Source organism: Canis lupus, chromosome 22, assembly GCF_003254725.2.
Source record: "Canis lupus dingo isolate Sandy chromosome 22, ASM325472v2, whole genome shotgun sequence".
In the NCBI taxonomy this organism is placed as follows: Eukaryota; Metazoa; Chordata; class Mammalia; order Carnivora; family Canidae; genus Canis; species Canis lupus.
The window spans coordinates 45667468-45688692 of record NC_064264.1 but is presented as its reverse complement, the minus strand read 5'-3'; positions in this window follow the sequence as shown (position 1 = coordinate 45688692).

Here is a 21225-nt window from a genome sequence, read left to right as displayed (position 1 = left end):
AAAAGTGTATACATACGTGCAGAACTGTTTGCCTTTAATAGTCATTAAAGGATGTAAAGAGAACTTCTTGAGGTTCTTTCTATTACTAGGCTCCTGTGAGGAGGCAGTTCTCTAGTGGTTAGAAGTATAGGCTTTGGGGGCAGACACACAGCCTCCAAATACCAGCTCCATCTATCAGGCAGGAAAGGAGGCCTATTCATTTTCTCTCTCTAAGTCATTTTTCCCATCTGTGAAATGAGAATAATAATCTTTAACTTCATCAAGTTGCTGAGTGAATTAAATGTAATCGGTGTTTGCACAAATTCCAGCCCAGGCCCTGGCTCAGTTGTAGCCACACAGCAAATGGTTGGCACATTCATTTCCTATTTCTGTTGTAACAAGTTGCCACAGACAACACAAATTTACTATATCATTCAGGAGGTCAGAAGTCTCTGTGTGTCTCTCATGAATAAATAAATAAAGATCTTTTTAAAAATTGAGAAGCTTATAAAAAAAGAAAAGAACTAGACTTTTGATTGTTAATGATTTGAATTCTGATTCTAAGGGACACCCACACATATTGGGAATGCTCCTGAGGAGGACACTGCAGGATTTGAGAGACTCTGAAAAGGCAGAAGCAGAAAGGAATGACCACAGATTAGGAGGAGAGGGCGGGCTGCAGGAAGGAGAGAGACCTCTGAGTCTGGAGTAGCAAGGCTGCCAGGAACATGGTCCCCTGGCGAGCTCATTATTTACCTGGAGCATCTCAGCTCTGATCTACCCTTCTCTATTTTACCTGTGATGCTGAAACTGGGGCTTTGCAAATTTCATTTCCCAGACTCCTTTGTCATCTTGCATCCTTGCCATGTTCTGCCAACAGGAGGCTCTGAGGCAGATTAGAAGATTGAAGGAAGAAAACAGAAATACTCTCTTGTTGTTGTTGTTGTTGTTGTTGTTGTTGTTGTTCTTGTCAGCATGGCCCCAGCAACAGCAATTGGTTTCAGCATCCACCTTCTTTTTATGAAACCAGAACTAACCCCACCATTCCAGGGATATCAGCAGCAGACAGGTGGTACCCCCTACTCAGAGGTCTGAGAACCAACTCTGCTGGATGCCTTCTAGACTCCTAGATTCTGGTAATCCCCATTTTCCTTTAATTTTCCAAGTGTTGGCGGGGGGTGGGGGGGTGATTTCTTGCATCAATATGCCTGGTTACTCAGTGATCCCTGTTTGCTCTTTCTGTTTTTCATCCCCTATGAAACAGATCCCATCTTGAGTCCCTTGTATTCAAAAGACCCTGTGTGGTTTCTCTGTTTCCCTGAGGAGACTTTACTGGCATTCAGGTCCCATACTTCAGATTCCTGACTCCTGGCCACAGCATGGAAACCACAGAGGACTTGTAGATCTGAAGGGTCAAATGGCACTACATAAAGCCCAGGAATTTGATGAGACACCCATAACAACTAACATTAAATGTTCTACCATGCTGGCTGCCCTGAAAACCTAGAACAAGTTCATTCATAGAAAATTGAAAGAAGCTGTATTTCTTACATGCCCAAGAATGCAAACTGAGGCTAGCACCAACTATACCATTATTAAAAACCATCTCCTTGGATAAACACATTTTCTTGCTTCTCAGTTCTCAAGATAATCATAAATATGCTCGAGTCTCTCAAAAGTGTTATCCATTTCTAAAAGAATAAGAATCAAGGGCTTTTATTTCAAGAACTAATCTCCTCTTGACTGCTAACTTAAAAAAAAAAAAGATTTATTTATTTATTCATGAGAGATACAGAGAGAGGCAGAGACATAGGCAGAGGGAGAACCAGACTGCCTGTGGGGAGCCTGCAGGACTCCATCCAGGAGCCGGGAATCTCGCCCTGAGCCAAAGGCAGATTCTCAAATGCCAAGCCACCCAGGTATCCCAGCTGTTAACTTTTTTATTCTTATTTTCCCTTGTATTTCTTTTAGGAAGCATGTAAATATGTTTTGCCCAGCTAAGTTGTAATCATCTTTATTACATACTTTATTATTATTTATTTAAGTTGTATTAAATCATTTTAGGCACAGAGTAAAGTTTTAATTTATTAGCCATATAATTAGTTTCCCCATCCAATCTATTAGCAAATGTTAACCACTTAATTTTCTATATATCTTTCAAACCATTCACTTCATTCCATCCTCACATGCACCCTAGAGCAGACCCTCCGATTCTTCATAGATCTCCAATTTCCCCTCTGCTCCACAGATAGAGTCACTCTCTTTAAAGATGAATCTGATTTAGCTTATAGTCTGCTATTGTCAGTGGGTGAAGGACTAACCTCTTTAAGTGGCTGACTTAAGGCTCTGTGATCTCCCTTTCTCTCCCTCCAGCCTCATTTCTATTCATTTTCTGTCTTGAATTTTGACGTACTTGACTTTTATGAGTTCCTCAAACCCCCTAGGCTATTTCTTGTCCCTGGGCTTTGAACATGTTTTTACCACTTTCTAGAACTTACTTTCCATCTCATACCCTTATCCACTGTTGCTTTTCTGTTAACTCTTACTCATCCTTCAAATTTCAGCATCAAATCCCTTCCTCAGAAAAACTTTCTTGGAAAGATTCTCTGTACCACCAGTGTTGGTGAGGAAAATTGTGACTATTATATCCCAACAGTACCCTATATTTTCTCTTTCATGAAAGCCATCACTCTTGTTATTACTTGTTTCAATGCCTGATGGTTTCATGATGGTAGGAGCTATGTCTTCTATGTTCATTGTTCCTAACACAGTGCTTCACACCTAGTAGATCAATAAATATTTGCTGAATTAATGAAGCAATGATTATTTCAACTATGCCACTTAGAATCATGGGATTTTAGAGCAGGAGAAATATCCTTAGAGATTACCATATCTAATCCTTTTATCTTATGAATAAAGAAGTTTAATAGTTTGTCTAAGAAATGTCATATAGTTCCTTACAGTTAAAAAATGTTTTAAGTATAATGAATAAATAAATGACTGAGAGAATAATGGCAGAAGTAGATCTAAATCTGCCCCTCAATTTGAAATATTATCCTTGGAGATTCCATAAAATTCCATGGACATTGATAAATTATACTAGCTCTAAGAAAATAATTGCATCAACTAATAATTTGGGTTCTTGTAGCTTTTATAAATTGTATGTCAGCTTTTCACAGATAAACATTCCTTCTAAAGTTACTTCTCAATATATTTAATCATAATATTTTTAATCTTTAAGCAGAATATCCTGTCTCATATAATTAGGTCTGTATTTCCTCTTTGCATTCTTTCATGTCATGGGAACAGTACTTACTCTTATTTATCTTTTATCTAATAATATCTCCCTCCCCATTGATAGTAAATGCCTGGATAATTCACCCAATAGTGGTGACAGATGTATACATATACAACCCTTTCTGAGCTCCAGTTCAGCTGGCAATTAATTTAAAGAATTAAAAGGTGTATAGAAGGTTAAAAAAAAAAAGCTGATGGACACCAATCCAAGTACATCACTAATAACATTGAATTTGAATTGGGTAAACAAGGCAATCAAAAGAAGGAGTCTGATATGATCTCACTCATATGTGGAATTTAAGAAACAAACAGAATCATAAGGGAAGGGAGGGAAAAATAAAAGAAGACAAAATCAGAGAGGGAGATAAACCATAATAGACTCTTAATCATAGGAAATAAACTGAGGGTCACTGGAGGGGATGTGGGTGGGGGGATGGTGTAACTGGGTGATGGACATTAAGAAGGGCATGTGATATAATGAGCACTGGGTATTATATAAGACCAACGAATCACTGAACTCTACCTCTGAAAGTAATAATATATTATATGTTAATTAATTGGATTTAAACAAAAATAAATAAATATTTTTAAAAACCACATAAGCCATATGTAAAGCAAGTAGTAAAATGGCAGATGCAAATCCTGCTTTATTATACGTACATTGTTATTACATCAAATGTATGACTATGTGAGTGGATTAAACACCCCAAACAAAGGGTATTAAAAGCCTTACATTAAAATGCACTAAATGTGAATGGCTTAAACACTGCCCTAAAAAGGTGGATATTAAACACACCCACCCACCCACCCACACCACACAAAAGAGTGAGACTGTCAGACTGGCTTAAAAAACACAAGACTCAAGTGTATCCTATAAATAGGAGACACACATCAAATCCAAAGATTCAAATAGACGAAAATAAAAGGAGTGAAGAAGATAAATTATGCAGACAGTGACCATAAGATAGCTGGAGTGGCAATAGTAATACCAGGCAAAATAAACTTTAGAGGAAAAAAATGTTAATAGAAGTAAATATAGACATTAAGTAGTGATAAGAATCAATCAGGAAAATAAAATAATTATGAATATATATATATATATAAATATATATACCTAAACAATAAAGCCCAAAATAGATAAAGCAAAAACTGATAGAATTGAAGGAAAAGATAGACAATTCAGCAACAATAATATTTGGAAAGTTTAACATCCCACTCTCAATAATGGATAGAACAACTAGAAATCAACAAGGAAATAGAAAACTTGAACAACACTATAAATTAACTAGACCAAACAGACATCTATGGAACATTTTTACTCAATAATAGCAGAGTGCATATGCCTTTCTTTCCTTTTTTTTTTTTTTTTAAGATTTGTTTACTTTGGGAATCCCTGGGTGGCTCAGCGGTTTAGCACCTGCCTCCGGCCCAAGGTGTGATCCTGGAGTCCCAATATCGAGTCCCACATTGGGCTCCCTGCATGGAGCCTGCTTCTCCCTCTGCCTGTCTCTCTGCCTCTCTTTCTCTCTCTCTCTCTGTCTCTCATTAATAAATAAATAAAATCTTTAAAAAAAAAAAGATTTGAAAAAAAAAAGATTTGTTTACTTATTTGAGTCAGGAGAGGAACAGAAGAAGGAGAGAGAGAATCTCAAGCAGACTTCCTGCTGAGCACAGAACCTGAGGTGGGGCTCAATCTCAGGATCCTGAGATCATGATCTGAGCCAAAACCAAGAGTTGGATGCTCAGCTGACCAAACCATCCAGACATCCCAGAATGCATATGCTTTTCAAGAGCATATGGAATATTCTCTTGGATACCATATGTTAGGTCAAAACACTAACAGTAATAAATTTAAAAGGATTGAAATAATATTCTCAGACTACAGTGGAGTAAAATTAGAAATTGTTAACAGAAAGAAAATCGGAGAATTCACAAATATGTGGAAACTGAATGACATATTCCTAAATAAGAAACCACAAATTCAACATATTTTGTAAGGCATCAAAATATAAACACAATATAACTAAACATGGCTTACAGCTAAAGCAGAGCTTAGAGGAAATGGGTACCAATAAAACCCCATATTAAGAAAGAAGATCTCAAATCAGTAACGTTAACGTTCCACCTTAATATACTGGAGAAAGGAAGAGCAACCTAATCCTAAAGCAATAACAAGGAAGAAAATAATAAAGATTAGAATGGAAATTAGTGAAATACAGAATAGAAATTGACAGATAATATCAACAAAATCAAAAGTTATTTCTTTAAAAAGATCCAACAAAATGATCAAACCTTTATCTAAACTGACCAAAAGGGGCATCTGGGTGGCACAGTTGGTTAAGTATCTGCCTTCAGCTTAGGTCATGGTCCTGGGATCCTGGGATTGAGAACCATATCGGCTCCCTGCTCAGCTGGAGGCCTGTTTCTCCCTCTTTGTCTGCTCCCCCTGCTCATGTTCTCTCTCTCTCTCTCTTTCAAATAAATAAAATTTATTTTAAAAAAATAAACTGACTAAGAAAAAGAGAGAAGACTATTAAAATCAAGAATATAAGAGGAGGGATCCCTGGGTGGCGCAGCGGTTTGGCACCTGCCTTTGGCCCAGGGCGCGATCCTGGAGACCCGGGATCGAGTCCCACGTCGGGCTCCCGGTGCATGGAGCCTGCTTCTCCCTCTGCCTGTGTCTCTGCCTCTCTCTCTCATTCTGTGTGACTATCATGAATAAATAAAAAAATTAAAAAAAAAAAGAATGTAAGAGGAACATGACTTACAATCTAACAGTAGTAATGGATTATAAAGGCTAAAAGGATTGTAAGGGAATACCATAAACAATTATATGCCAACAAATTAGATGAAGTGGAAAAAATTTAGAAAGACTCAAGAAATCTTAAAAATACAAGATCTAAGAAGAAATAGAAAATCTGAGTAGAATCTTTAACAAAATGAGTGAATTTATCATCTTAAAACTTCCCACAAAGAAAAGCCCTGGCCCAGATGCCTTCACTACAGACTTCTACCAGACATTGAAAGAATTAATATCAATTTTTCACAAACACTTTCAAAAAATAGAAGAGAAGAAAACACTTCCTAATTCCTTTGTGAGGCCAATGTTATCCCGATATTAAAAGCAGACAAAGATATTGCCAGAAAATAAAACTCTGGATCAATATCTCTTATGAATATAAACACAAAAATCCTCAATAAAATACTAAGAAACTGAATCCAGCAACATATATAAAAGATTATCCATCATAACAAAGTGGCATGTATCCCAGTAAAGCAAATTTGGTTCCGCCATCAATGTCAAACACTATGTCAATAAAAGAAAGGACAAAGCCACCTGATCATCTCAACAGAGGCAAGAAAAGCATTTGACAGTATTCAACATCTCCTCACGATTAAAAAATAAAAGTCTCAATAAACTACAAATAGAAAGAAATCTCCTCAACCTGATAAAGTGCCTCAGTGCTAACATCGTACTCACCAGTGAAAGACTGAAAACATTACATCTTTTTTCAACCCTTATATTGGAGGTTCTTGCCAGGGCAATTAGTCACACACACACACACACACACACACACACACACACACACACAAATTAGAGGCATCCATATTAGAAAAAAAGATTTCTGAATCTTCTATTTGAAGATATGAGCTTGTATTGATAATTCTAAAGAATCTACAAAAAATATCACAACTAAAAAAATAAGTTCAGAAAGATTGCAGGATACGAGATCAATATATAAAAATCAATCATTTCTATACACTATTATCACACAATCTAAAAATGAAGTTAAGTAAGCAAGTCAATTTACAATGATGTCAAAAGGCAAAAAGCACATGGGAATAAATTTAACAAGTTAAACTTGTGCACTAAAAACTATAAAACACTACTGAAACAAAGATATTAATAAATGAAAAGGCATCCTCTGCTCATTTTTCCAAAGGCTTAATATTGGTAAGACGGCAAAACTCCATAAATTGATCTATAGATTCAACACAATACATAAAGAAATCCCAGCTGGACTTTTTGTAGCTATCAACAAACTGATCCTAAAATTAATATTTAAATACAAGGGACCCTAGACAACCAAACAATCTTGTCAAAGAACAAGGTTGGAGGACTCACACTTCCGTATTTCAAAAAGAACTCTTACTTACAACTCAATAAGAAGAAGATAGCCCAATTAAAAGTGAACAAAGAATCTGAAACATTTTTCCAAAGATGATATACAATTGATCAAAAACACACAAGAAAAAAAGCTCAACAGCTAGCAAGTAAATGCAAATCAAATCACAGTGAAATGCCGTTTCATACGAGCTATGGTGGCTGGAATCAAAAAGATAGATAATAACAAGTGTTGGCCAGGATGTGGAAAAAGTGCCACCCTCATACACTACTAATAGGGATTTACAAAGCTACAGTTACTTTGGAAAATAGCTAAATAGTTAGCTATGACCCTTATCACATTATCATTCTACAAATCCAGAGTTCATCAGAAGGTTAAACATAGAGTTACTGTGGCACTAGCAATTCCACTTCTAGGCATATCCAAGAAAAATAAAAGCCTATGTCCACACAAAAGCTTCTACATAAATATTCATGACAATATGATAGCTAAATTTTTTTTATTTTTTTATTTATTCATGAGAGACACAGAGAGAGACAGAGAGGCAGAGACAGAAGGAGAAGCAGGCTCCATGCAGGGAGCCTGACATGGGACTCAATCCCAGGTCTCCAGGATCAGGCCCTGGGCTGAAAGCGGTGCTAAACCGCTGAGCCACCCGGGCTGCCCCATGATAGCTAAATTTTAGAAACAACCTAAACGTCCATCAACTGATTAATGGACAAATAAAATGTAGTAAAGCCATACAATGGAATATTATTCAACAATAAAACTGAATAAACCATTGATACATGATACAACATAGACAAACCTCAGAAACATGGTGCTTCGTAAAAGAAGCCCCTCATAAAAGACCATATATTACATGATTACATGAAATGTCCAGAATGGGCAAAACTGTAGAAATAGAAATTAGATTATTGGTTGCTCAGGGCTGAGGGGAGGGGAGGCAGCTCAGGTGTAATGGAGCTTGACTGCTAATGAATATAAGTTTCCTTTTTTTTTTTAATATAACATTTCTTCCAGTGATAAAAAGGGTCTAAAACTGATTGTTGTAATGGTTGCACAACTCTGTGAAGATACTAAAAAAATCGACTTGCAGGCTTTTAATGGGTGAATTGTATGCTATGCAGAATACATGTGAATAAAGAAGCACCATATAACATGACTATTCTCTCTGATGACTGAGTCCTGGGAGGGATGAAGAAGGGTGCTGAGCATCAGAGCGATTAGAGGAGGAAGACAGAGTAAACAAGCCTTACAATGTGCCTTTTTTTTTTTAAGGTTTTATTCATTTATTTGCAAGATGAGAAAGAGCTCGAGCTGGGGGCAGGGAGAGAGAAAAGCAGGCTCCCTGCTGAGCAGGAAGCCCAACAAGGGGCTTGATCTCAGGACCCTGAAACCATGACTCCATCCAGTGACAGATGCTTAACTCACTGAACCAACCCAGGCACCCCTACAATGTGCCTTAACATAGAAAACATCATGTGGGGAAAGATAGCATGAACAGTTTCAGCCAACTCAACCTCTGTGGGGCTCTAGAAGTTTCTCTGCACTAGACTTAATGTGCAGCCTTCCCCCGCACCATATCCCAGGGGAACCAGATACACTTCTGTCTCTAGCTTTGGTTTGGCCAGTTAACAGATATTTTTCTGAAAAATGACCCTTTACCACTGATTTGCATAGCCTCATTTCATTCCAGTCTTCACAACAACTTCCCGAGTTAGCTAAGACAGGTAGCACTATGATCATTTTACAGATGAGAAGACAGAGTCTCTAAAAAATTAATCTGGAAACCTGTGCAGTGCCCACAGGGAGCTCAAACACAGAGTGCGTGCTTCCCGGGTTAGCCTTCCTTACCATGCGCTGCTCCTACCTGCCTTTTTAATACATATTGTTTATTCCCTATGATAGTGTCCTATTCAGAGTGTTTATAATGAAAAACTCATTAATTGCAGTATGTATTTTAATTGATGGGCCCTGCTGATGTCAGAAACCACAAAACCACTGATTCATCAGATTGAGTAGGAGTCCAGTCGGCTATGGAATTTATTAATTCATCTTTGCAGACATTACTAATATTTTCCTTAAGCAAAACATCCCCCCAAAAGAGATGAAAGTGAAAAGCTTGTGGCTAAAGCAATTGAGGTGGAATCACCCCCAAATAAATGTCATCATAGTCCTTTGTTACATGTTAATTTTTCAGTGAGGCTTTTGTGTCCTCTAGGGATGTCTTCTGCTGCTACTCCGTTTTGTTTTGTTTTGTTTTGTTTCGTTTTGTTTTGTTTTAACAGCATCATTGTTAGATGTGCAATTGGCTCTCATTAAATAACAGATTACTTTCTCAGACCAATGAAGATAATTTATTCTCATATATTTCCAAAAAATAAAATCCAAAATTTAGGGTTTAAAAAGAAAAAGAAATGTAATCCTGAATATAATCTCTAGAACAAGGACTGTGTTTAGGGGCTCTAGAACCTTCCCGACACTAGACAAATATTAACAAGGAACATGAAATATTCAAAGTCTGTGTATTTGTCTTTTAAATTAAGATTTTTTTCTGGGATGCCTGGGTGGCTCAGCAGTTGAGCATCTGCCTTCAGCTCAGGTCGTGATCCCAGGTTCCTGGGATTGAGTCCCACACTGGGCTCCCCACAGGAAGCCTGCCTCTCCCTCTGTCTATGTCTCTGCCTCTCTCTCTCTCTCTCTCTGTCTCTCATGAATAAATGAATAAAATCTTTTTTAAAAAATAAAAATAAAAGATTTTCTAATACTCTAGATTTGAAGCATTGTTTTTGTTTTGCTTTGTTTTGTTTTTTCAAGAATTGCCTTTAAACCATAATCATCCGGATAGAAAGAGGCATACATGGTCATATAAAGTTTGTCTCTCTCCTATGGAGAGCAAAGGGTATATGGCTGACTGGCTACTCCCAGAAAATCTGAAAAAATTTTCTAGGCAGTGACTGAAAAAAGGCTAGCTTGTTTTCAGGATTGAAATTAAAGCCCATTACTGGAAATGAGAAGAGATTACAATAGAGTAGTCTCAGCTATGCATAGGGGCTCCCGATTTCTCCATCTTCTCTGCAAAACTATATTTAATTTCATAAGGTTTGTGAGGAGGAGGCTGTCAGATACAGAATTTCTTCAGCCGTTAAGCCATTTCCTTTGCACCAAGAGAAAGTCTCCCCCTGCAGGCTTTACTACCTCTGTTTGTTTTCGTCCTTTACTTGATATATTAAATCTGACATCTCCAGGTTGAAGGGAACTCAGAAATCTCCAACAGAATGAACTTGTAAAGGAGTTGGTTAATTTGTTTAGTTTGTTATACTCTCGACTTTGATGTCCAGACGAAGGCTGTTCTGGCTCTCTACTGCTATATAACAAGCTGTCCCTAAACTTAGGGGTGTAATACAGGCATTATATTGTTTCTCATGATTTTGTAGGTCAGGTACTGGGGCAAGGCTCAGCTGGGCAGTTCTTCTGTTGCACATGGCATGACAAAGGTCATGGGGGGTTTTCTGCGGGTGGGTGAGCTACTCTGGAGAATCCAAGCAGCATCACTCTCATGTCTGGCCCCTTGACAGTGAAGGCTGGAAAGTTTGGATCAAACAGTACTGTCTATCAAAGCATATCTCTAAATAGATAGTCTCAGAGTAGTTGGACTTTTCTCATGGAAGCTTAAGGCTTCCAGAGACCAAGAGACCCCAATGAAAGCTGCAAGGTTTCTTATAAATCCCACAAGAACCCTTTTGCTGGGTCCTGTTTTGTCAAACAAATCACTAAGACAAGCCCAGATTCACTGGGTGAGTTATTAACACTTCACCTCTCTCTCCACTAAGGGGTAACAGAGAATTTGCCTCAATCTTACATCTATGATAACATCTATAGTCATTGAGCACAGGTTGGTGGAAGCAGTCAACTAAGTTTCCATTGTAACACAAAATCGAAGATTCACATACTTAACCCTCAGTCTGTCCTCTCAATCTCATGTAGACTTAATTGTACTAATGCCTTATAAGTAGTACAGTGTGCATTCTCATGGTAGCTTTCTGCACCTACCCTCACAAATTTTGCCTCTGGGGTCGTCACCCTAAGCAGTGCAGAGTCAGGCAATCCTGTCTCAAAGATCCCTGCCTCAGAACCATGGTTAGTACTCCTCAGTCCCAGCTTGGAAACCCAGACCTCTGCTGGTCTAAGAGCAAAGGCAATAAATATCACCAATTCTTACAGTTTGTGCCATTAAACCATTCTGTACTTAGAAATGCAACCAGTGTGCTTTGAAAATAATGAAGGATATTATCCACCCCAGAAGGATTTATTTTACTGGGGTGGGGTAAAGCTGTCAGTGGATGAGGGTTATATTTATTAGCTTTTTGTGTGACAAAAAGAATAAGAAAGTAAATTTTCAATGTAAACTATCAAACACTATAGAAGTGTTCATATAGAACCTGAATCAGCTCAAGTCACTATAACAAAATACCTCAGACTGAATGGCCTAAAAGACAGAATTTTTTTCCCCATAGTTCTAGAGGCTAGGAAGTCCAAGAGCAAGGTCCAGCAGGTGCTATCTCCCTGCCTGGCAGTCAATGGTTTTGTCCTTCCATGGCCTTTCTTCTGAGTGCCCGCAAAGAAAGTGAGCTAGCTCACTGGCGTCTCTTCTTCCAAGGACACTAATCCTACTGGATTGGGGCCCCACTGTTATGGTCTTTTTAAACTTCATTACTTCTGTTAGAGGCCCCATCTCCAAATATAGTCACACTGGGGGTTAGGTCTTCAATAAATGAATATGGAGGGAGGGGCACAAAGTCAGCCCAAAGCCAAAGTTCAGAACAAATCAAGTCCTCCTTCCCCAGCCCTCAGTCCCAAGCCCTTGTTTTGTGATTCAAATGCAGCTCTTGGAAAAAGGCTAGCCTTGTCACACCTGAAAGTCCAACAGCATGGATAGAATGGCTGAGGGTTCACTGCTTCCGGATCTCAGAGTAAAAACCATATCATTCATAGTAAAAGCATGGAAAAGACACGTGGTGGTTAGCATGTAGCCAGCGAGATGTACAGTCACCTTTAAGTGCTTTAAGTTTTTAATTCATTTTATTGAAATATAAAAGTAAGGATGACTAGGTGGCTCAGTGGTTTGGCGCCTGCCTTTGTCCCAGGGTGCGATCCTGGAGTCGCAGGATCGAGTCCCGCATCGGGCTTCCTGCATGAGCCTGCCTCACCCTCTGCCTGTGTCTCTAACTCTCTCTCTCTCTATGTCTATCATGAATAAATAAATAAAATCTTTAAAAAAAGAAATATAAAAGCATATATTGATTCAATTTCAACTGTAAATGTTCACTTTATAGTCAAGGAACTTCAAAAAAACTGAAGGTGGAACAACTTCTCCTGTTGTCCTTGCTACAGACATGTCCTCAGTTGCAATGTAAGATCCAGAGCTTCTGTAAATGGCCAAGCACCCTGGCTACAGACGGCAAGAATGTGCGAGTTTTCCTAGGGGTAACAGAGACGTTACTGAGGTCGCCTCATTTTCAGCACTACTCGAGACTTCGTTAAGATTAATTAATTAAATAACGGATCAAGATTAGCTTGATAATCCTATGCCTGAATCATGCGGTTAAATCCTCAACCCCGGGCAGCCCTGGTGGCTCAGCGGTTTAGTGCGGCCTGCAGCCCTGGGTGTGATCCTGGAGACCCGGGATCGAGTCCCACATTGGGCTCCCTGCATGGTGCCTGTTTCTCCCTCTGCCTGTGTCTCTGCCTCTCTCTCTCTCTCGCTCTGTGTCTCTCATGAATAAATAAAAATAAATAAATAAATAAATCCTCAACCCCTTCTTGGCGGTGCGCACAAGGACTTCCAGCATGGGGCAATTCGTTCATTCAGCCATTTATTTTCTGCCCCTTCAAAGCCAGGAGCCTCACTAGGTGCTGATATATAAAGATCAATAAGATACGATCTCTGCCCTTAGGATGTTTAAAGAGAACATGTAATGAGTTAATAGTTGAAATCAAGAGGTACTGGCACTCCAATAATGGTTGGGCCGGGTATGGAGAAACATAAAGCAAAGAGCAGTCAACTCAGCCTCTTGGCAGTATGTTTATGAAAGAAGCAACTCCAAGTTATTATTAATGAATCAATCAATCAGATAATATTTTCTTGTCAGGTTGTTGCCAGCCTCTTAACTCACTCTCATGTGTTCTAATAGTAAAGGCAGAATTTTATTAAAAAGCAAGCCCTGGGACGCAATGAAAGGCCCTTTTGCCTCAAGTAAATAAAAGACAAATTTTGTCAAATACCAGTCTTTGTTTGACAGCAATACATGTATTTGCTAGGAGACAATGTACATGCATAAATGTCAAATACTGTTTTAAAAGTGCATGGAAAGCAGCGCTGCAGGCATGCCTATGATCATAGAGTCTGGCCACTCCTGACATCTGACTGGAATGTGAAATTGGAGGCTGATTATGAACAAAAGGACACGTCAACTAGGAAGTTAGTGTATAGAAACACTTTAGTGCACAAACAAAGCGTTACAATACAATGCAGCTCTCCAAATACCAGGGGGGCGATAAGTCCACTGAGGTCATGAGTCAACTTTTCAGGCTGCTAGAACGATTAGGTGCAGATTGCTATCAGACTAACCACCATTCCTCAATGCTTCTGGATTACTGCCTTGTATCCTTTTAGTACATTGAACTCACAAAAATTGGAAAGAGTTGTGTCATTTGCTTGCTCATGGATTATTTTACTGTGCCTCTAGAAGGAGGAAATGCTGGGGAAAACAAACATCCTGATGGACCATGTGGAGTGAATGGAGGACTTGGCCTGCCCTCCATACATTGAACACAGGCTGGAACAAGCAGTGACCTTCTGCATAGGAGGTGCAAGAAACTAGAGAAAACTAGTCCCACCACGTAGCCCCTAATGGTACAGGTGCAGAGGCTACAGTTGCAAGATGCAGATAACAAAGTGGCATTAAAACAGGTCAGAGTAAACAGTCTAACATGACAGCCAGGCAAGTGATGACTAATTGTATTTGGTGAATACCTCTGCCAGGCTGACAGAGGAATAGAAGATGCAGGAAATTATACCAATGGAGTTATTCTTCCAGGGTGAAGAGTTCATGGACCGAACCAAGTAGGCTTCTTGTTCTAGAGATAAAGACTGGATGGTTCAACAAACTCTCCAAAGTAAGAAAAGCACAGCCAAGCAGAATCCCAGGAAAATGGATAGATGTGTGTGATCAGATGACAGTGGGACCATGACTGAAGTAGGTCATTAAAAGCCCTAAGTTCTAAAAAGAGTACCATGGCTCCCTCCCCTACTATGCCATACACAGGCAGGAAAAACACAAAGATATCCACTAGCATAACTTCTGTTCAACAATGAACTGAATAGTCTAGACAGTGCAATAAGACAAGAAAAAGGAAATAAAATGTACAAGATTGGAAAGGAAGAAAGAAAACTCTCAATATTCACAGATGATATGATTTTGTATATAGAAAATCCAAAAGAACCCACAAATAAATTACTTGAATTAAAAATGGTTTCACTAGTTTGCCACTTAGAGTCAATACACACAAATCTATTGTATTTCTGTATATCAACAACAGAATATAAAATTATTTAAAAGAAATCGTCTTTTTAAAAAGATATCTTTAAAATATGCTATTTATAATAGCATCAAAAATAATTTTTAAAACCTAGGAATAATAGATGAATAAGAATTCTACTAGAAAACAGTAAGGTATTACTCAGAATATTAAAGAACAACAAAATTAAGGAAAGGAAACTAGGCTCATGGATTCCAAGTGTTAAAGGTGTCAATTCTCCCTAATTTGAATTCAAGAATCACAGCAATCCTAACAAAAAGACTTATTAAAAAATGTTTGGGTTGGCACACCTGGGTGGCTCAATCAGTTAAGCAGCTGCCTTTGGCTGAGGTCATGATCTCAGTGTCCTGGGATTGAGTCTCATGTTGGGCTCCCTGCTCAGTGGGGAGTCTACTTGTCCTTCTCCCTCTGTCCCTTACCCTCCCCTCTTATGTGGGTGCTCTCACTCTCTCAAATTAATGAATAAAAATATTTTTTAAAAATGTTTTGGTTTAGTGGATTGTAAAAGTTCTCATCACAAAAGAAAAATTTTGTGATTACTTATGATGACAGATGTTAGACTTATTGTAGTTATCATTTTATAATGTATACAAATACCAAACCATTATGTTGTACACCTAAAAAAAATATGTTATACGCCAACTATACTTCAACTTAAAAATAATTTTAAATTTTGGGGTTTTTAAAGAATATTTGGAACCTAACAACCTGTTCTAAAATTTATATGGAAATGCAAAGGCCAAGAGTAGCTAAGATACTTTTGAGCAAGAAGAAGATGAGAAGACTTGTCCTGTGAGAATTAGGATAATGCAAAATTAATGAAAAAAATGGAAAAATTGAATAATACAAAACAAAATAAAGAGCTCAGAAACTGATTCATATCAGATGGCAAAGGTAACACTAATGAGCAGTATAAAAAAGCAGTCTTTTCAGTTAATGGTTCTAGAAAATTGAGTATCCTAATGGGAAAAAAATCAAATCTCATCTCAATTTCAGATGAATTCTAAAAATAGAGATATAGTTCCTATAAGACCAACCCACCCATAGATAATAACAATAAACTTGAGACAAAATATAAAAGATAACTACTATGCTCAGAAAAAAATCTGAAGCAAACAGAAATACAAAGAGACACACCTAGAAAAGGAGTACAGCCTAGGTATTTCCCATTTCCATAGCTTTTTGCCTGTGAAATCTCTTGCATGTGTACAACAGATACAAATAAGTATGCTTCTGGCATTCTTCACCCAGTACGCATCATTAAAAACTGGAAACAACCCACATGCTCATCAATAGGAGAATATAAACAGATACACTGTGGTATATTTATACCATTGAATATTACATAGCATCTAGGATGATTAAACTCAGCGATATGCACTAACATTGAAGCCAAACAATATGATTAAATGAAAACAGTTTATTAATAAATACTATATTAAAAATGTACTTTTAAAGGATACATATTGATGAAAAACTATAGAGCTACATTTTATTTTTTTATTTTTTTATTTTTTTTATTTTTATTTATTTATTTTTTTTTAGAGCTACATTTAAAAAAAAATCAAAGGAATGAAAACTGTTGCATTGGGTTAGGGGAGGCAAGTACATAGTTCACTGGCGAGATCATTTGGTTTGATATAGGTTTACAGGCAGATTTTATTTTGAGTGGTGGATTCATTGTTACCTTATTAAACAAACAGACCATTGAGGGAGCAAGCAGGGGAGCATGTCATAAATTGGGTGGGAATTGAGATTGTACCAACTTTGTGTACTTGGAGTTTACAAAAGAAAGGTAAGCTCTGAGGCACCTGAGGGGCTCAGTGGTTGAGTCTGCCTTTGGCTCAGGTCGTGATCCTGGGGTCCTGGGATGGAGTCCCGCATCGGGATCCCCCCAGGGAGCCTGCTTCACCTCCTGCCTATGTCTCTGTCTCTGTCTCATGAATAAGTAAATAAAATCTTAAAAAACAAAAAAGGTAAGGAGGGATGAGGAGCTGAAAGAGGGAAGGAGAGAAGTGGGATGGACAAGGACCATCCTGAGATTAGAAGTCACTGGTAGGAGACTATCTTGCGGCAGCCCTCGGCCCTCAGAGAGAGGGTAGAGATGGGATTCTTTCAGCGCTGGCAATTGTTTGGTGCTTGCAGTGGGAGGCCCACGGAGGGCGGGAAAGTGGATTGCAGCCGAGACCCAACCTGTGCTGATAACCACCGGAGCCAGGACGGGGCTTTGAGAGACTACCTTTGGTAACTGAGGTGCTGCTGTGGGTTTGGAATGCCTTACTGGGGAGACTGCCACCGGGCACTCCCCCAGAGGGGCGGTGGGGCATAGAGTGAGTCACACGAGGCAGGAGGAAGTAGGTGGAATTCAGAATCTGCGCCAGGATGGGCTGAGTCTTGTGCCCGATCTCCAAGTGGTGGTGGTGAGGAACATCAGCTTAAGTCAAAGGCCAATTCTTCCACTTTGGGTTGTAGGACTTTGGGAGGGTTATTCATCTGCTCTAAGGCTTAGCTTCTCAATGGCAAATGTAGGTAGCTCTTACCTCGTAGAGCTCTCCTAAAAAAGTAAATAAGATAATGTATGTAAAAGGTACTGTATTTTAGGAACTGAACATATGGGGCGCCTGGGTTGCTCAGTGGTTAATTGTCTGCCTTTGGCTCAGGTCATGATCCCGGACTCCTGGGATCGAGTCCCGCATCAGGCTCCCTGCATGGAGCCTGCTTCTCCCTCTGCCTGCGTCTCTGCCTCTCTCTGTGTGTCTCTCACGAATAGATAAATAACATCTTTAAAAAGAGAGAGAGAGAGAGAGAGAGAACTGAACATATGATTGCTATAAAATAATCAGATCTGCTCAGCGAATGAGCTCCAAAGCAGACCCATCCTTAGATAGGAGACTGAATCTGCTATCAAATGGCAGGGCCATGTGGACACTGGAAGGAAGGACAGGAACACAAGGGATATGTAAAGCCAGAAGCATGGCTTCTTCACCACCCTGCTGGAACACTTGAGGGGTACTCCTCCCAGCTTTGTTCCCTCTCAAAATCAACCAGAGTCTGCGTAGGTATTAAAATTAGCAAGTACCTCCACCACACCAGAACCCAGGCTCCTCATCTGAAAATGGGTGGGAAGGATTTTTCATTATACAGGCCACAGGATACACAGCCCTGAATGTCCTCGTTCATTCCTGGGTTTGTTCACGACTGGCTCCCTCACACTCACACTTAAAAAAAAAAATACAAAAAGAAAAACAAAAACCTCTTGTCCTTAGATAAATCTCTCCATTACTGTTAAGGAATTCTTGGGATCTGAAATCAGTACTTTGGGAAGTTGTCTGTCTTGGATTATTTGCATTGTCTTTTTTCCCCTTAGGTGTTTTTGGCAGGGAGAGGGGGAAGAGAGAGAGAGAGAGAGAGAGAGAGAGAGAAGCAGTGTTTTTTTGTTTTTCCTGGTCCATCATCTAGGTAAAGATCCTTTTTGAAAATGCTAGCTTGCGTGAGCACTGCTAAGGAGGGATGAGGAAAGGTGTCTCCAGGATTGATTTGTATAAGTCCCAGTTTCCAAATACGGCAGACATCTCAAAAGATGAAAATTTAGCAGGAAACAGTGAAGGGGCTGTTGGCTCCTGCCATGACTGATCCAACTCCCCTTTTTGTCTCCTTGGCTTTCCATGGACCCCAAGTTTGGGGTTTCCTCCCTTTTGGGGGTTGATGGGAGTAGAGCTCGGGAGCCAAAGGAGCATACTAGAAAACTGACAGCAGCCTGAGCAAGGTAGCTTTTGCCATAGTTTGTTCGTTTCCTCCTTTAACCGGACAAACAGGCTGTATTACCTTTCTATGTAGGTACGGAAGCTTATGGATTCTTTCATTACCCTTGCCTAAGACCAAAACCCTAAAGTTTTCTAATAGTTGCTGCTAGTGCTTCAGGGGCAGAGAGAGCCTTAGCACTTTGAAGGCATCACCTTTACTGCCCAGACACTTTTTTCTGCTCACCTCTTGGCCCCCCACTGGTAGGCTTTCTTTGCTGTGGTTCACCACCTCCATGGTTCTAGGGAAATCTCTTGGTGGGCCAGCTAGGTGAAAATCCAGTACAGGACCAGAGACAGAAAGGACAGAGGGAAATGATTTAGTTCGTTCTGATCCCTTGTCTTCCTTTGGGACCCAGATAGTCTCCCCTCTTTTGTGGAAGAGAAAAAGAAAGAAAGCCAGTCAGTCTGGTGTTGCCAAGGTGTTTTTTTTTTTTTTTTTTTTAATTCCCCAACAGCCTCATTGCTGCCTCCTAGTGAAAGCTTGAGAACTGAAAAGAGACCATTTACTGGGGAGGACTTCAGGGGGAAAAGAAGAAACTGAATTTACATAGACTCGCAAACTTTATCAGTGTAATTGTCTGTTTCTCAGTTTCTGATGAGATGTATTTGTGATCACGGGTATTACGTGGCCACAGTGAAAATACAGAGCCCACCCAGACCCTACTGATCAAGGTACACAGTTCTCTGGTTGCTCCCACTTAAGAGCCAACCATAGAAAGCCCAACGAACTTAAAATTCTCTTCCAAGTTATTTTGCCTTCACTATTCACTCACACAGACCATTTTCTTTCCTATATCTTGGTCTTTTTCATCTTCAGATTAAAAAGCAAAAAACAAAAGCATAACCTCATATCAATTCAAGCGTAAGACCCATGGACTTTAAAACTGAATTTACATTTTGGCACATGAGAAAAGGATGGCATATAAACTTTGTGAAAAGCTCAGCCAGATTCAGAGAAGTATGAAGGCTGGTTCACAGTAGCAGTCCCACCTTTTTCTGCCTTTCACTCTCGGCTACTGTGAGGGCCCTGGCTGGGAAGGGCGTAGGCCAAGAATATTGATCCCCTGAAAGCTGAAATTGAAACCTCAATCTCTCCTATTTTGAAATGTGTGAAATTCTATTTGGTGACCATGTAAACAAACACACAATGAGCCATGTCCTTTTTGGGTATGGAAAGCACCTTTGTTCTCTACAGTTCAACATTCTTGGACTTGAGAACTTTCAAATTTGGGTCGTTTAATACCCCTAAACAGGCAATACTGTACAATTTATAAAACTACATCCAAGGAAGCTTGTGGATTTTACTTCTTATAAGATGTGGTACACATAAGCACACATTTCAATCGCATATACAAACATTTTTCCCCATGGCAATCATTTTTTTACAACAGATTTTTAAATTTAAATTTGAAAAGAGTAGACTATAATTTAACTCACCAATATAAATACCTTTTCTCAATCCTTATCTGTATATGTCAAGATAATTTTTATGATTAGATTCAACTTCTTTCACGATGTTTAGTGAATAACAGTTTTTTTGTATCTTGCATCCCCACATATATGTTCTTCATATGACAGTGTATAATATTTTTGTCTCAAACCTACTATACAAGTTGGGTTGAAAGCTCAGGGATGATAATTTTGTAGTTTATCATCACAAAACAGTATATTTAATATTCTAGTCTATGTAATTACACCTGCTAGTGTTTCAATGTTACTCCACCCAGAGTCTGTGAATGACAGGGTGGCTTTATAGAGCCTGTAAAGGAATACTGGTTCCACAGAAATAAGTCCAATTGTTTCGGCAATACAAGGACATAACTAATACAAAATAAACATTTGTAAATGTGATGCTGTAAGAAAAATACAGACTCTCATACATTCCACTGTTAGCTCACATTTCTATCCGTCACAGCAACTAAAATGAAAGCAAAAATCACTATTCTTAAAATAAGCAATAAAACAAGCGTAACTTTTAAATAAATCTGATGGCCCCAAACAGCTTTTATTTAAGTCCATAACTACAATCAAGGCTCTGTGTCTGTGTGCCTGTGTATGGGATGAACATATATACTGCAGGGACGTCTTAAAGAGTTAACCACTTATAGAACTTTCCACTTGCACACACCACATGGCTAGGTCCAATCCTAACTGCCAAAGAAAGAAGGCAAGCGGGTGCTCCCTGGAAGACAGGCCAACTTGTGAATAAAACCTCCGGACTGGTCATGCTATGGGTGTGCCGCAGCATACCAAGAAGTGATAAAAATATGCAAACAAAATCATGCTATTTTTGCCTCATGTCAATTACAAGGAAAACCCTGCTCTTTCTAAAGGAAACTGAGTTTAACAGCCTAAAGCCATTTCAGTACAGAGTTGATTGGTATGTTTTACTCTGTTCTTCCAGAGCGCCGTTC